General features: G+C 41.8%; 1 protein-coding gene across 10 annotated transcripts in view; it reads right to left on the bottom strand.

The window, feature by feature from the left end:
* Positions 1 to 16962, bottom strand: part of PALM2AKAP2 (PALM2-AKAP2 fusion) — a 248857-nt gene that overhangs the window by 167084 nt on the left and 64811 nt on the right. Inside the window, exon 1 of one of the 10 annotated variants that reach the window (XM_040655300.2) lies at positions 4535 to 4606. The exons of the other annotated variants lie outside the window; for them this stretch is intronic. The gene's annotated coding sequence lies outside the window, so the exon portion shown is untranslated. Of the gene's footprint in view, positions 1 to 4534; positions 4607 to 16962 lie in introns of those variants that run through there. 10 annotated transcript variants of the gene reach the window in all.

Here is a 16962-nt window from a genome sequence, read left to right as displayed (position 1 = left end):
CAGGTTACATCCCTAAGTGGCAAAATGGTCATCAAAATTTGGTGGCAGATCTTGAGAAGGCAGACCTCTCTGGCATTACTGCTGTAACTTCATACAGACACATTTATTTTCCACTTTAGATAAAGCTTTCTTCTTAATGTCCCTCTAGCCAATATTCAAAATAAGATAGGTAAATGCATGCAAATTCATTTCCACACCAGAAACAGGAAAGTGTAAAACATAGTTTTCAGAACCACACACTCACAGTACTGAACAAATGGCTTTTAACAACAGTCCATTTGAAGCTTTCTCCTGCAGTCCATACACACATCAGGTTTTGCCTGACAAAGGATCTGTCTTCTTCCTGTAGAATGTTTTTTATTTTCACCAGACTTCTTGCCCTGAAGTACTCCTTTGTGGGTACTTCGGAAATATGAACATTGGAATGGCTTGAATGACAGCTGACACCTTCCCTTTAGTGAGATACATGCTGCCATTGTGCATGACTGGAAGTAAAAGGAAGGTGGCTACAAGACACCATCTTAAATCTGCTATTCAGGTGACAGCCTTCTTTATAGTTCAGCTAGTGGGTCATCCTAGAGACTTCTGCAAGTTACAAATCCTGCAATAAGCAATGTTTCCAGCAACTGGGTCATCAGGACAGCCACATCTATGCTGACTTCCCACACACAACATTTGGCTGGAAAATGCTAAGAAAACAGCAATCTCCTTGCATGCGTCACACTTCTAGTTGTCTCCTACACCTCCTGTGTTTAAAATCAGCTAGGCAGTCCAAGTGTTTACTTCCTGTGGCAAGGTGTGTGCTTTAAGTAGTTGTGACCAAAAGTGGTCACATAGTCCAAAATATGACACTGAACCTCCCAGATGGAAATGCTATACCAGGAAGAAGCCATTTCCAGATGTGCAACCAGCCTTCAGATAAATCCCTATGCGCCTGGCAGTCTGTGTTTTAAACATGTGGTGGTTAAAGTTATCTAAGAGTCAGCCTCTGGGCCAAGGTGAGACTGGAGCTCTGAAATCAATGCTTTGCAGACAGAAAGCTCTTACTGAAGCCTCAGATAGCGAGAAGGAAGGTACAGGAGTGACATGAAACCTTGCCTCCTTCATGGTTACTGTGTAGTGGGATCCTCAGGGACTGGAGCAGCTGCATGTTTCAGTGAGCATGGATGCTCTGTGCCTCTCTGCATCCTGTTCCTATGCCAAACTGACCAGTAGGTAACCCATATGTCTCACAGTCAAAAGTAGATGAGGTGTACTGCCTCCTCCCAGTCTCAGCTGAGGATGCTGGGGAGTTGAAATGCATGTCTGAGGTAAACCAGAGCCTGCCCAGGGATGTTTCCTAAATGTGCAGGCAGCCACCCACTCTTGGACTGGAATCCTGACATAATTTCATGGAAATTCAGCCTAGCACTTTTGTTAACTGCTTTCATTATGTATGCTGCAGTCACAAACTTGCCTCTAACAACAAGAATAAAATAAGCACATACAAAGGGCTAGCAATTACTGTTATTACAACTGCATTTCTGTTGGCAAATGGATTTAGCGTTTGGCTCTTTCCACACATCCTAAGAAGGAGCTGTAGTAAGAGGAGCCTTTTTTCCATAGAAAAAGAGATTTTGCTCTTGGCAAATTACAACAAATCTCTGAGGGAGTGTGAGGTGTCTAGGTGCAAAACTATGGATGGCACAAGACCAAGGATGGCATAAGGATAAAGGAAGATGTTGCTATCCCTGAAAGTGTTTAGGGCCAGGTTGGATGGGACTTTGGGTACTCTTGTCTAGTAGGAAGTGTCTGCCCATTGCAGGAGGATGGAACTGTACGGTCTTTAAGATCCCTTCCAAGCCCAACCATTCTGTGAGACCACAGTGCAATGGGAGCACAACTCAGGAGCAAAAAAACATGTTTTGGGACCTGGCAGGTATCTTAGTGGTGGGATGACTAAGGGCAGAAAGAAGAGGAATGGAGAGGGCATTTTCGTATCTCCATGATGCAAGGCAAGGTCAACCACAACTAGTCCACTGCTACAAGCAGAGGGATCCTCATGAAGAAGATTGGAGGGCTGGAGCACCTCTCCTACAGATAAAGACTGAAGGAGCTGGGCTTGTTCAGCTTGAAGAAGAGAGGACTTCTCCTACAGATAAAGACTGAAGGAGCTGGGCTTGTTCAGCTTGAAGAAGAGAGGACTTCAGGGAGACCCCACTGTGACCTTCCAGTACTTATAAGCAGAAATGGGACTGACTATAGACACAGTCTAATAGTGATAGGACAAGGGGGAAGGGCTTTAAACTAAAAGAAAGGAAATACAGATCAGATGTTAGGGGGCAATTCTTTATTCAGAGGGCAGTGAGGCCCTGGCACAGGCTGCCCAGAGCTATGGGTGCTCCAGCTGTGCAGGTGCTCAAGGCCAGGTTGGATGGGGCCCCTGCCCATGTCAGGGGGTTGGAGGTTGATGATCATTAAGGTCTCTTCCAAAATAACCCATTCTATGATTCAGTGATTCACTGATTCTAAATTGGGATATTCTGTGACTGTGACTCTGTGACTGTGACTGACTCTGTGATTCTGTGAGCAGGGCAGCTCAGAGGTGTGCAGAGGACTGCAGCCCTCCAGGTGCTGGCACCAAACCCCACACAGACCCCTGTGTGTGCTGTTTCCCCTCCCAGAGGTTAGAGCTACCTTGCATGGCATGTATGCAGCAGTTGGCACACTTGGCTTGGCCCTGATGTCATGCCTCAAGGTGCCTGCTGCCACGAGCAGCAGCCAAGAAACAGGACAAGGGAAGAGAACTGGTGATTTGCCTGAGAAGATTAGCTCCTAGCAATACCATACAGGTTAGGAAATGATCTTCATGAGTTTCCCACTGCTCTTAGCAGTGTTCTTGCAAAAAAAAATCTGGGAGATATGAAATGAAGAGACATAACAAAACACTTAAGAGAAGTAACAATGCTTGCAAGATCTATTTGTATAAAGCAACAGGTAGGGTAGAAAATACATCTTTAATTCTCCTCACAAATACATCTGATAAATAGGTCTTGAACAGTTATGCATAATTTGTATGCTGTGTTAAGCACCAGTTTTGTTTCACTCTGAAGATGACTTTCTAGCTGCCTGACCTTAGATTATGTTCCTGTCTTTGTTTAGAAATATTTTCTATGGGGTTAAAGGACACTAGGAAATGATGGCAATTTACCTAGCAAGTAGTATTCCTTTGGGAAACATTGCCTTAATTAAATGATAAAATGTTTATTGGAATGTATCTATTTCATCATAATCTGATACGAGATTATCTCAATGTTTTGTTTTTATGAGATATAAATGTCTGCTTTTTACTTCATCATTTAGACTAAGAATAGATAGAACGTTCAGGTTACAGTGTCTGTGTCATCAAACTGCAATGCAGTGTTATCAAAATAAATGTGTGGTGCAGTCATTATGGCCAAGGGACATGATGCCATTCAGAGAAATATAAACAGACTCAAGCAGTGGGCACAGGTGAACCCCATGAGGTTCATCAAATCCAAATGCAAGGTTTTGCACCTGGGTAGTGACAGCTCCCACTATCTGTACAAGCTGGGGGATGTCAGAATGGAGCACAGCCCTGCCAGAAAAGACTTGGGGGTACTGATGGATGGCAAGCTGGATATGAGTCAGCAGTGTGCTCTTGCAGCCCAGAAAGCCAGTCATATCCTGGGCTGCATCAAAGGAAGCATGGTGAGGGAGGTGATCCTGCCCCTCTGTACTGGTGAGGCCTCACCTGGAGTACTGTGTCCGGATGGGGAGTCCTCAGTACAGGAGAGACATGGACCTGATGGAGCGTGTCCAGAGGAGGGACACAAAAATGATCCAAGGGATAGAACACCTCTCCTATGGGGACAGGCTGAGAGCTGAGGCTGTTCAGCCTGGAGAAGAGAAGGCTCTGGGGATGTCTGAGAGAGACCTTTCAGTAAATGTATAAAAGGAGGCTGTAAGAAGGAAGAGGACAGATTCTTTATCACGGTCTGTTGTGATAGGACAAGAGGAAAAATTTCAACATTCTGGAATTTTCTGTAAAATGGAAATTTTGAGCTTTGACCCACTCAAGTCATCACTTTATGCTACAGTTTCATCTACAGCTATAGCTTTTCATCATCCTGCACTCTAGGGTCTGCCAAGTCTATAATTTATGACTTACGTTCCTCTTCCCAGATATCTATTCCAATTCTATTGACAAAGGCTAAAAATTTGCAGGCTGTTTCTGGCTAATGAAACAATGCAAAATTATTTGGAGAACAAAACTGAAGCTCCCAGTGCAAACCAGCAGATTTATTTATGTGTTCATATAAGCACTCTGAAGTGAGAGGCTCCAACATAGAAATATTTTGCCAGTTACCAAGTTAAGGGGGAATGGGAAGAAAATTCTATTATGATTTCATGCAGTTATCTGAGAAGCTGTCAGGCTGGTTCATACTGGCAGATTATCCAGCTCCATGTCTGGAAGTAGCTGTTTCCAGACATTACATTGCAATGTACCAAAAACCAAAGGTTTTTTCCTTACCTGCAATGCAAGCATCAGGCCTTGCCCCAGGCTGTAAGAGTCAACACGTTCTGCTAAACACTAGTTTACTCTGAAAACCGTTGGAGCTTTTGTTTTCAATTTTGCAAAATACTCCATGTGGTTAATCAAGAAGTGCGACAAGTCAGCTGTTTATAATGCAAAAAAAATTAGGGGTTCCCCTGCCCACACATTTTTAATTTCTTGTTTCGCAGTCTGTCACTTGCTCTTTGTACAAAGCAGTTCCTGCTCTCACTTCTGTGTTTCGTTTCCATATACTTTCAGCATTTCCTCTCTCTCAGAGAATTACAGAAACACATAAAATAGTGCAGCCCTCCCCCCCATTTCAAGTATCCCTCCATACCTCTAATAATCCTGTTCCTAAAATTGTCCAGGAGTGGAGATACCCCTGTGGCACTTGGTAGCCTCACCCATGGCTTCATTGTGTTCCTTCTTGGAAAAAGTCTAGAGGAGGAATGCTTGATGTTTTTAAACATCCAGTGTTCTGGCTGTTCAGATCACGTTCTGTCTTTATAATTTATTTGCCTCGTCTTTATAGCTGTTTTCCAACAGCAGATGTTTTCATACCTGTGTTCAGTTCTCTCTTCCCTTAACAACATCAGTGATTGCTTGCAGGTTGTGGACTTTTGTGGTCAGAAATAGAGCAAATTCTAGGTGGAGGCAGGACACAAGCGTTCAGATGCAGTGGCCAAGGAGAAAAGCTCTGTGCAGGCCCAGATGGTGGCATCTCTGACCTCATCTCAGAGACTAAAAATGATGGAACCTCCACAGCCAGCCTCCTCAATTCTTCACTATCTCTGTTATTGGATAGGTTTTCATGATGGATTTTCACTGCCAACACTTAATCTCAGTAACTGTTGCCCTTTCTACCGTGAATGCAAAGAACTCGTTTTTCCTTTCCTTTGCAGCAGCCTATGAAATATTTAAAGACCTGCTCTCAGTGCTAGAGTTTTTCCTTGGTGACCTCAACCACTTCCATTTTCTCCTCTTGATTTTCTGACAGTCTGTGCTGTACTTTCAAAGCAGCATTCCAACTACACATTAATCTGGCTCAGGCTTTATTAATGATAAGCAGAAGAGAATTTTTTAATGTCTCATTACCTATGTGCCAGCTTGTCCTTACAACATGAAATCCTTAACTCATGTCCACCCTCTTATTCACTTTTATTTCCACATCCTTTGTAGAGAACTGGGCTGACATCCACAGCCAACCTTGTATTTGCACCATTGGCTATATTTGCCTAAAAACAAAATTTTGCACTTGCCCTTTATTGTGTTTTTAAGATGGTTCCTTAATTGTTACTGTCATGCTGCACCTCACTGTATGCTCCCAAATTTGACATCTTGAAGTACAACAAATACATCATCTACTCACATACCTTCTTATCACCCTAAGTTTTAATGAGGAGATTGAATAGTTTCAGGCCCAAATTAGAGCCCTAAAAAACATTTTCCTTTTAATTTGGCTGAATGGTTTCTGAGCAGTGTTGCATCTATGTTTGCCTTAAAGAAGTTTCATCCAAACCACACTTCTATTGCTTGATTATAAAAGTATCAAAGTCCTCTTACTGTCAAGATAATTGGCATCCTCAGCCTACTCAAAGCCATACGGTCTGCTTGCTGCCTGTCAAGGAAGCCTGTGTATCTTGACAAGCCTTATTTTGATATACTTAAATTGCTCATTATTCATTGTATGTTATTCTAGATAACCACAAGTAGTTCTCTAGGGATTGAAGTTCCATTGCATGTTCTGGTGTTCCTTTGATCCTCTTTTCCCTGCCCTCTTACTAAAATTGAGCATGGCATTTGTTCTCCCTATGAGCAGTCCTTTTGAAGATCTAAAAGAGAAAATCTGGCTTGAGCCACATTTGGATGATCTGAAAATCGTTGCTTTTTCTAAGTACTCCTGGCTTGTTTTTCTGAATTCTGCTCTGGATATGTAACTTGTCTCACTATATTTACAGTCTGATTCCTACGAGACTTTTCAGTGAAGACTGAAGAACAAAAGAAAGACACTCATCTCAATGTCATCTATTATCTTTTCTATCTGTGGAGGAGGAAATCAACATTTTCCTTTTTTTTTCTCTCTACCAGTGATGTTGTCACAGATTTGTTTCCTATTATATATCAGGACACATTATGCCTCTCCCTTTTTGATCTTGTCCTCATACATTTGTGCTGCTCTATTCAAGTAGTGCTTAATGATCTGATCTATATTCCATTTTTTTTTTTCTGTGAACTCTCTTTTTTGTTTAAACCAACTAAGAAACAGTGATTTAGCACTCTTAGTCTCTTACTGCACCTCTTGCCTCCCCTGTAGACCAACTTGTGCTTTTGTGGTCATCTACACTATGCAATTCCTACAAAGTCATCTATCCACCAAAGCTTTCAGTAACAAATTCTGCTGAGCTTATTGAAATCCGCCTACATCACATCTATTGTTTTTAGTTTGGCTTTCCCTTCACAAGTCACAAAATTTGTAATTTCATGGTCATGTTAGAGGCTCTCTAACCTTTTCGTCTTTGGGTCTTGCCATGGTCTAATCAATCTGGTGCACAGTTCCTGAATTTCGCCCTTCTGCATAGTCTGATGAAAAGATAAATTCATATTCCCAAGATGTGCTTCCCTGTGCAAGACGATGTTAAGATGAATATGACCTTTTATTTATTTAAATATTTACTTATTATATTAATTGATAGGGTTTTTTAATTACCCTTTTTTCCTACAATGCGTTTCCTCCACTGGACGTGCCAGGGGCTGTTATTAGTTAGATGAATTTGTAGCTGCTCAGTGAGTTTCGGAATCTTTTCCAGTATAATTAGGGTATCTTAGAAGCTTTTGGTTAAAAGAAAATTAAAATGCAAAAGCTATTCTTTCCTCAGTCAAATCAAGGCTTCTTTTTTAGATAAGCAAACAGTGAAGCTACAAGAATGTTAATCAATTTGGGATATGAAGAACAAAGACTTTCTCTCTCTCTCCTGAAATTCTAACCTCCCACTTAATTAAAAAATAGCCTCCCGTGTAATGAGGAAAAAAAGGGGAGTGGGAGCAGAAGCAGCAAGAACTGGAGAAGAAACCTGCACCAAAACGGAAGGTCTGATGTGACATTTTCTTCTTCCTTCTGGAGAGCAATTGGATGTGTGGGTGGGCAGGTGAGTACAGTGAGTTCTCAATGCCCGAGTGCTGGAGAGGGTGAGGCCACCCCTGCCAGACCCCTGGGGTGAAGAGAGTGGGTGGGATGGGGACAAGAAGAACCACAGCTCTGACCACAGTACAGAGTGATGAGGAGGGAAGGGGGCCTTTCACCGTGGAGAAATGTCATGCTTCTGGTCAGGAATGAAAGGCATAGGAAGAGTGCCAGGACCCTGGAGTTTACTAGGAAGTGAGAAGAGAGAATTGTGCAAAAGAATCTGCTTTCTACAAGGCCCTTGAATTGCAGCACTGTGGAAACTCTCAAGCTCTCTTAAAAATAAAGGAATAAAATAAAACAGAATATAGAGGCTTGGCAGGCTGGAAAAAGATGGAGGTGAACAACAATTAAGAGAGAGAGCTGTGGGAGCTGTTAAAGACAGGACAGCTCTAATAACACTGAGAGCTATTAAACCTTGTGATTCACCTTGCCAACAAGGAGCTAAATCCAACCAACTGCAGCAAATGGGAATATTTTTCTCCTTCTTCCCCTTCTCTTACATGTCCAGCCTGATGGGGTGACAATACTGGGAATGATTGTTTTGCTTACTAATGAATGCTCCTGGGGCTCCCAGGGTGCATGTTTCTGGAGCTGAGTTTCAGGTATCTCACGAGAAGGACCCTCTGCTTGAAATCAGCAACAGTGCAACTAATAACTGAACAGCTGCTTAGGGAAAAAATCAGCAAGGGAAGCTGCTGGAGCACTTCTGATGATTATGAAGGTGATGCTTTGTCACCTCACCTTGATTCTCCTTGGGGAGCTCTCTTCTCTGCCTATGTGGGTTCCTCTGTTCTTTAGTGAATGTAAATTTTAATCCAGCAAAAAATGGTCTCCTGCTGTCCAGGAAAAGAGAGAGAAAATGAAATTTTCAGCCTTCTCATTATGCAAAACCCTTCAGCAGAGTCTCAAAAAAAAACAAAAGCAAAAACATGATTCAGCATCCCTGGGGCAAACAGACACATTAACACATTTTGTACACTCTGGGCTATTTCTCAGATAGCATTCCACCCACGGTAGATACAAAACATTATTTATTTCAAAGCTGCTTTCCTGTGAACTAAATACAATCCCTCAGAGAATTATACAGAATTGAATCATGTCCAAAATATATGTGTTTAGATGAAAATATTAATTCCTTCTGAAATCTGCAACTCTACAAATTGTTCTCAATATGCAGAACAGCAGGAACTTTTCAACAGTAAATCTGAAAACAGGAAATGTAGTTAAAACCAATAAGTTCCATGGCCAATTGTACTACTTACTATCAAAAAAAGTTTCCCTTACAAAAAAAAAAAAAATGTCAGGTTCACCCAACACATATTTGTATAAGGGTCAATTCGCCTCAAGTACCTAGAAGCAAAATTGATTTACTACTGGCTACTGCATACCCTGAGAAACTCTTTACAATATTACTGTGCCCACCAATAATTACTTTCACACAGTTTAAAGCATACTTGAATGTAAAAGTTAAGTACATCTGAATTCCTGAATGAATATTCTTTTAAATAAGGGCATATGTATTAAATGGACAGAAAAGCCCACCTTCATCTCATATTCAGACTTTTTATATTAGGTTAAGTATATATCCAATTAGGTTAGGTATATATCCAAAACATGACAAGTAGTTCAGCCAGGAATTATTTATCACTATCATTCCCTTTTCCAATGCTACACTGCCTTTCATAATTTGTTTCTTTTGTGGCACTGAATTCTTTTCAGCTCAGCAACATTAAAAGCAGAAAGGAATGAAGAAAGCACAATCTTTCAGAAATACTAGTTCGATGCATTAGGCTTTTTTCTCCTCCGGGAGATGAGGTTTCTCAGCAGGGACTACTAGGATAGTAACATACCAATACATTCCTCATCTTACTGAAGATGCTAGTATGGTCCTCCGGTCTGTGCTGATGCAGTAAGTGTTAAGACAAGACATTTAATGAAGCTGTGAAATGATTAAATACAACAGCTTATAATGAGATAAGATATCTTCAGGATAGGTAATTCTGTAGTCACCCCCCATGGTCTCTGCAGATGACAAAATAAGTAGCAGAAATAAAGAAGTAACATCAGAAACAGTATTTTGCTTCAGGCTTTTTGTTTCATGTCCATTACTATATCAGGTTACTGTTGATCTGGTAGTCTTCCAAAAAAAGGACTGCATTATCTTTCTTGTGATGAGGCAAGTCCAGAAGGGCTTCACTGAGGCAAGTGAGCTCAGGGCTGCGCTGGGAAAAGCCAGCAGCCCCCAGTATCACATAAAGTAACCTTAGGGGCCAGAGGAGGTCCGGTGGTGCATTCTAGGGACTGCCCAAGCACATGGGTCCACACCTAGGAGGTGCCTGTAAGAACCATGGTTTGGGTTACAAGTCTTCAGTTGTCTCATGACATATTTAAGCAGATGTTTTCTCTACCCAGGAATCACCCTGCACACTCTTGTCCTCTGTTGGCATTTGAGAAGGAGAAAGCCTGGATATTCTGTTCTCCTTTCTTCTTTTTAAGTTCTTTTTATTTTTTTAAGTAATGGAAAGACTACCCCCAAAACCCATGGAATAGAAGTCTTCAAAAAAACAGCGCACTAGAGGCAAGAAATCAGCTTCACTGTGTGGTTTCTGGTAGACACAGGCACCATGAGCCAGGACGTCAGGATGTGGCTCGGTTGTATGTTTCTTTCTGATGGCAGAGACCAAAGCATTTGTCAGCTCTTATTATATTCCAAGAGAGGAAAAAGGTGATGAATGGATAAAAGGAAGGACATTTCTCAGCTGGACTTTTATTCTGATATTCTTCCTTTCTTATAGCTGCTGCAATAATGATTTTTGAGTTTCAGGTTTTCTTTCAGGTCTGTCTTTTCTGCTGAGAAAATGACTTAGTAATGGGGAATGACTTAGTATGTGGGGAATTTCAGGCAGCTCTTATGTAGTGGACACTGGTCTAGTTTGTAGGGGTGTGATACTGTTTTTTGTTCACACTCTGTGAATATCAAATAAAAGCATTTAACAAACTAATGGTCTCACAGCAGCACCTCTGCATTACATCTCAGGTTTGCACTACCTGAGGTGGTACCATTTTGCCCGTACCACACTTGATATTGATGTTCTCTGTGTAGAAACGATATACTACCAGGATTAAGAAAAAGATAGCTCATTAAATAAAATTACCCTGGTGTGAGGCAGACTTCCTATTATGAGAACCTGTTTAAATCCTAACCTTTCAGAAAATTTATACCACTGCCAGAGATTGTTGTCTAGATCAAGCAGGGCACTACCTGACTTTTGATGCTCTACCACCATGACCTTCTCTGATAGCCTCAACAGGAAAAAAAGGGTGATTTTTCTGTGACACATGGTACAGCTTCAGTATGATTGATGTTCTGTGTTTGTCAAGATGGTGTACACTGCAAAGAGCAGAGTATTACATGGCCTTCTTGTCTGTAGGATCGTTGCTTCTGAAATTGCTTGTCTGAAAGATAATACAAGAGAGCACTGGCCATTGTTGCCTGCCTATAGGACTTCTTAATGTTACCCATAGGCTTAAAACTGGCATTTCAGTGATGATACACCTCACACAACAAGCTGAGACTACCTTGGTGGGCACTCACATGCTTTAGGAGAACTGTAAAGTATTTTCAGTCATGGTGGCCCTGCCTGTGGCAGCAGGGTTGGAACTTTCCAACCCAAGACATTTTATGATTCTATGATTCTATGACTAAGTGAAAGTGTATTCATAGCACACGAACAAAACAGAGCTGAGGATGACCATGTTCTTGGCAGGGTGACACCTTGCACCTATCCCACAGTACCCAACTTGTGGACACCACAGCTCTCCTCTCACAGTGATAGCAATGGGATAAAGGCTCAAAGTCTTAAGAGTTCCTGTTGCATGGTTTGGGACAAGAACATGGCACATGTGGAAAGGCTGGTCCACTGTTTTCATCTACTATAACCTTTCCCAAAGTCATAATGCTCTTTTGATGCTTTCTCCTTCTCTCTTTCTCCCTCTCCCTCTTCCTCTCCCTATCCCCCTCTTTCTCTCTTTCCTTCACCCTCTTACTCTCCTCTGCCTTTCCCCCTCCTCCATTTCTCCCTTCCCCTCCCCTCTCCTTTCATTTTTCTTTAGCTGAAATCTTGTGGCAGCAAAGCTGAAATGGCAGTGTAATTGTGCCATCTCCCCCGAGTCAGCAGTGGTATCTTGAAGTCCTGCATGTATGCTGTGAGCAATGGTTTGATTGTTCTCACAGGGCCACATCAATAGCTGGCTCCACATAACCCATCTGGAATGGCATTTGCAGGTGACCTAGGTACTCAAGCTGGATGCTGCCAGCAAGTAGAGGCTTACAAGCCCAACTCTGCTGGTGACATACTGCTGCTTTGCAGCAGCTGCTGCCTGAATTGTGTTTCTAAATTTAGGAGCCTTCCACCTTACTGAGCCTGTTTCAGGTGTGCCAATTCACAAAGCTCAGGGATCATCAGACAAGTCAGAAAACCCTTAGGATTTGCTTGTGACTTAGTAACATTTTATATTTCTGCCTATATTCTTTTTGAACTATAAGCCTTTGCTTCAACTGAAAATCTTAACCAGCCCATTCTGAGTTGTTATCACTGTCCCTTTATCTGATGGACCTAAACGAAAACCATCTCACTGCACACCAGGCTGCCAGTGCATTTCCTGAACACAATGTGTGTTCTTGTGAGGATGACTTCTATAAAACTCACTGTTCTCATTAGTAAGCACACATGAAATTAAAGGAGGGGGGGGGGGGGGGGGGGGGGGGAAGAGGTGACTCATGCAAGAAACCTTTACATGCATTTTTTTTTTTTTTAATTCATGCAGAAATAATACATGCAAAAATCAAACTGGATATAAAGCTTGCCATACAAGATTAAGAGCTCAAATTTTAATTTTTTTTTCTCTTGTCATTTGTTTGATGAGTGTGCTGTGTACTCAACACACATATACTCTCAAATCTTGCCTGTCACCAGTAACCCAGGTTTACTGGGAGTATTTGTTTTACTCATATTTCTACTCATTTTACTCACTAAGGAAGCCCCCACATGCGCTTCCTGCAGAGGAAACATCTTTTAAATAACCCATCTGTAACTCCACCAGCATCTTCTGTGCTTCCATCAAAGAAGACAGTCCACGCTGGTGTTGCTTTGTCTTTCTGTTATCTGTTCTCAGAGAACGCACATTTCCTCCTGTAGTAGAAATCTACACTAAGATTTGATTCCACTGGTTTGTGACAGACTTGACTTCCTATGTACAAGGTAGGAGCTTAGAAGACCTATACATTTGGTTCCCACTTTCTTTTTCTAGTGATGGCTTGGCTCACTAGCTTACATTATAATGTCTTCCCAACAAAGAACAATTCCCACTGTGCAAAGTGCCCAGTGGAGTGATGAACTCATTTATGCTGGATCTGTTATTTCTGCTGCAATAGAGGATTCCTGAACCACTGCAAAGAGTGAGAGCAGGAGCAAAGGAAGTCACAAAAATCAATGTTTAATTTGTTAACACAGAAAACCATGAAATGTCATCGCCATTTTCTGTGTTCCTATCCAAGTGTACTGCAGGTTTAGTATGCTGCAGTTTTTTCACCTTCACACAAATGGCCAAAATAAGTCCTTTCAGACATAAATAAAACAAGCCCAGTTACTAATCGGCAAGGGTAAGAAAAATGCCAGCACATTAAAGAGATGAACTAATCATTTGGGAACTGTGTGTTGACAGCTGAATTAAAAAATAAAACACCCTGAGGAAGCTACTCATTTGATAACGCAGCTGTGTCACTCTAAAGGGCAGAGGCACCTCACTGATGATTTCAGCACCAGCAGCAGGATGATCTCAGCACAGATGGATGTGCTCTACTCACCTAAACCCCTGTATTGTTTAAGTCCTGACGAATGAGTCTGCAGAACACAGGATCCAGCTAGCTGGATGGCTCTTTATAGGATGTCATATAATAGCTCAGACCATACCGTAGCTTGTGCCTGCCCCCCATCAGTTATGCAGTAACTACTGGGACCGAAGCCTGCCCTGTGATTTCAATGCAATTGAACTGAAGCATAAAGGTCTGCACTAGTTTCAGCGCCATACAACATAGTGGTAAGATACCTGAGCTAGCTTGGAGGCCAAGAGCAGTCATGAGAGGGCACATCCAACTACTCAAGAATTGACAAAGCTGCCCCAGTCTGGGTTCCATCCTCCTTCAGCTGCTGTGCCATCAGCATGTAGGTTCAGTACTAGCTGGAGGATATAGAACTTCATTGGTTCCAGTGCCTGCACCCAGTAGGTACTGCTGAGTATTTTAACCACACAGATCTGTGTCCTTTCTTATACTAGAGAGCTAATGCAGGACTTTTATGTGATAATTTCTACACACCACCCAAATACTACATTGCTTTTTTTTTTTTTCTTTCAGATCACGATTCTTTGATACTTAAGAATAATGTGATCAAAAAGAGCCAGATTTACAGTCTTAGTTATATGCACAGGTCCAGCCACAGTATGAATCATTTTTTTTCAGCTAAAGGTTGGTCACTTATGCTTTCTCCAGCAGCACGGTCTGCTTGTATTACTAAACACCTATTTCTTGCTTGTCACCATCAAACAAGGAAAACTTGAAGAATTCTGAGGAACGAAAATTCATTCATGATATCCAAGTGGCACTGGTGAGGTTCCCTCCATACAGTAAGGAGCAATTCCTGTATGAAAGGGTTCAGCTCAGACTTAGCTCATACTAAATGTGTGAGGAAGATAATTACACAAATGGAACACTGGAGCAGGAGGCATAAAAGGAGAATTGGTGCACCTTGCTCAAAGGTCATGCAAGAAATCAATGGCAGAGGGAAAAATTAATCCAGGGATAATCCGTCATGGCTGATTTCTCCCCTCAAAACCATTCCAAGTGACATTCAGCAACACTTACATTGATTTGAAGGAGAGGAGGATGCAGAGACCTAGTCCCTGCATCTCTTTCAAGTTACTAACTTCAGATTATCCTGCTGACATGCTGTTGTTGCCTAAAGGATAGATTATTTTAAAACTCTTTATTTCAGTATGTTTTCCAACAGAGATGTTATTATACAGGGATATGATAATCTCTGCCTGTAGAGCTCATCCTTTTTAACTGTCTGGTAAAAATGCTGGTGAAAAATGAATCCACAAAGGGAAGCCTTGCTCATATTAGTAAAAATGTTTTAGAACAGACAAGGCACAACTTAATCTTTCATACACAGGACTGGATGCATTTTCCTGTGCTTGGTACAAAGGGAACATGGTATTATTCTAGCAGATCTTCTAGATCAATCACAATCTACGCTATAGTTTCACAGCCCTTTGAAATTTCTGTCTCACCACTGATCCACATGTTCAGACTTAGCTTTATCTTTTTTCAATGTATTTTTTCTTCAGCAGGTTTTTATGTTTGACCTCACCAATATTTTTAGGACTCCCATACCATAGAATCACATACTCTTAGAATGGTTTGGGTTGGAAGGGATCTTTAAGATCACCTAGTTCCATCCCCTTTGCTATAGGCAGGGATGCCTCCCACTAGACCAAGCTGCTCAAAGCCCTACTCAGTTTGGCCATGAACTCCCTGTCCATGTTGAGGTGAGTCTGTCGTGATGCAGACTGACACTGGACAGAAGGTAGAGCAGGTGGCTCTTCAGACCCTAGCAGCTTCATGTCAGTGCCACCTCAGATATGCAAAACTCTCATCCACGGATTCTTCTTATTCATGGACAGTGTCCAGCTAGTCTTCTTACAGTGTACACCTCTCTTCTAATGTCTCATAACTATGACTCCTTATGTATCAGCTGCTTTTCATTAGCTGAAGAACTTCTACAGGGAAGCATGGACATTGTCCAAATCTGACTCCAGTGTTTTGTAAGTTGGCCTTTACCTCCTGATCCAAATTTTCTTTGTAGACATTAATGACATTTTATGGTCATAAGCTACTCCAGTTTCTTTGCCCTGCTGACTAACCTTTTCAATGTGCTATTTGTTCTAATGGCAACTCGAGGTGCCAAACACATGGGGACTGGTTTTAAAGGTCTGCTTTATCTGACCTTGAACACATTTTTTATGTTGTTTTGTTTGCAAAATCTGTTTGATTTTTTATTTTTGCTACTGCTTGGCAGTACACCTGACATCCTTGTCAAATCCTTTCTCATCTATGACAACAATAACAGGTCACAGCAGATACCATGAAAATCTGATTTTGAAATGGTTTGTATCCATGTACATTTGCTGTTCAATTCCTCCCACTTTCTCCACCCTCTCTATCTCAACCATTTCATTTATTTCGTTGCTCTTCTACACATTTGTCACACCGAGTCAGTTTTCTCATTTGAGCTCTCACAGCATTCTGATGCAGGGACCTGATTCCCTCTGTGTCTCACAGTGCAGAGTCATGTAGCACTTCATCCTACAAAACCCATATTTGTACATGACTATGAACATGTTTTGCATTTGCAACGTGCTGATCTGAGTGCTATGAATGTCCCTCGTTGTTGATCTGACCATATCACTCATTTAACATACCCTGGGGTGACTACAAGCCTTTTTCCAGCATGCACTTTTTTCACTTTTTTACAGTGATACATATGCCAACAGACCATTGTGTGTTGCTGAATGTTGCTGGAAAACTCTCCTTGGGGCTTTTCCTTTTTCTTTATTTGCAACTTCTCAATAAAATTGGTAACAGATGTTGCTTTCTTATCAATCATTATTCCTGATAGCATATTCAATCATTCTTTGTCTTCTGCGGAGCACCAGTTTTGGATCTGTGTTATTTTGTCCCTAGAATTCTCATACTGCAGTAGTTTAAGAAACCCCACAGGGAGGTGACGTGCTTTTCAAACTGAGGGTTTTAAAAACAAGAGGCGAAGACTTGCAGTGCCCACTGGGTGGCTCCAGACACTGAACCTTGCTCCTCTGCCCACCCAGGACTATACCAACTCTGCAGAATTGCGTGGTAAATGCTGACAACCAGGAACAAGAATGGGGCAGGGCCGGGACTAAAGCAAATTGAGGATGCTCCAGATAGATAAATTATTAAGTAGTCATTAATGACTGTTTGCATCACAGCAGTGCACAGTGGTTCTGTGGAGGACACCTGTGCGGGAAGGAGCATTAGGGCTTAAAATCTACCCATGTACTTGAGACGCTTAACTGAGGCAGCCATGCTCAGGGGAAGAGATGGGCTTACACAGGTTGTTAG

The sequence above is a fragment of the Gallus gallus genome, chromosome Z (assembly GCF_016699485.2).
Source record: "Gallus gallus isolate bGalGal1 chromosome Z, bGalGal1.mat.broiler.GRCg7b, whole genome shotgun sequence".
Taxonomy (NCBI): Eukaryota; Metazoa; Chordata; class Aves; order Galliformes; family Phasianidae; genus Gallus; species Gallus gallus.
Note: the sequence above shows the minus strand (reverse complement) of the source record. Positions and strands in the feature narration are given on the sequence as shown.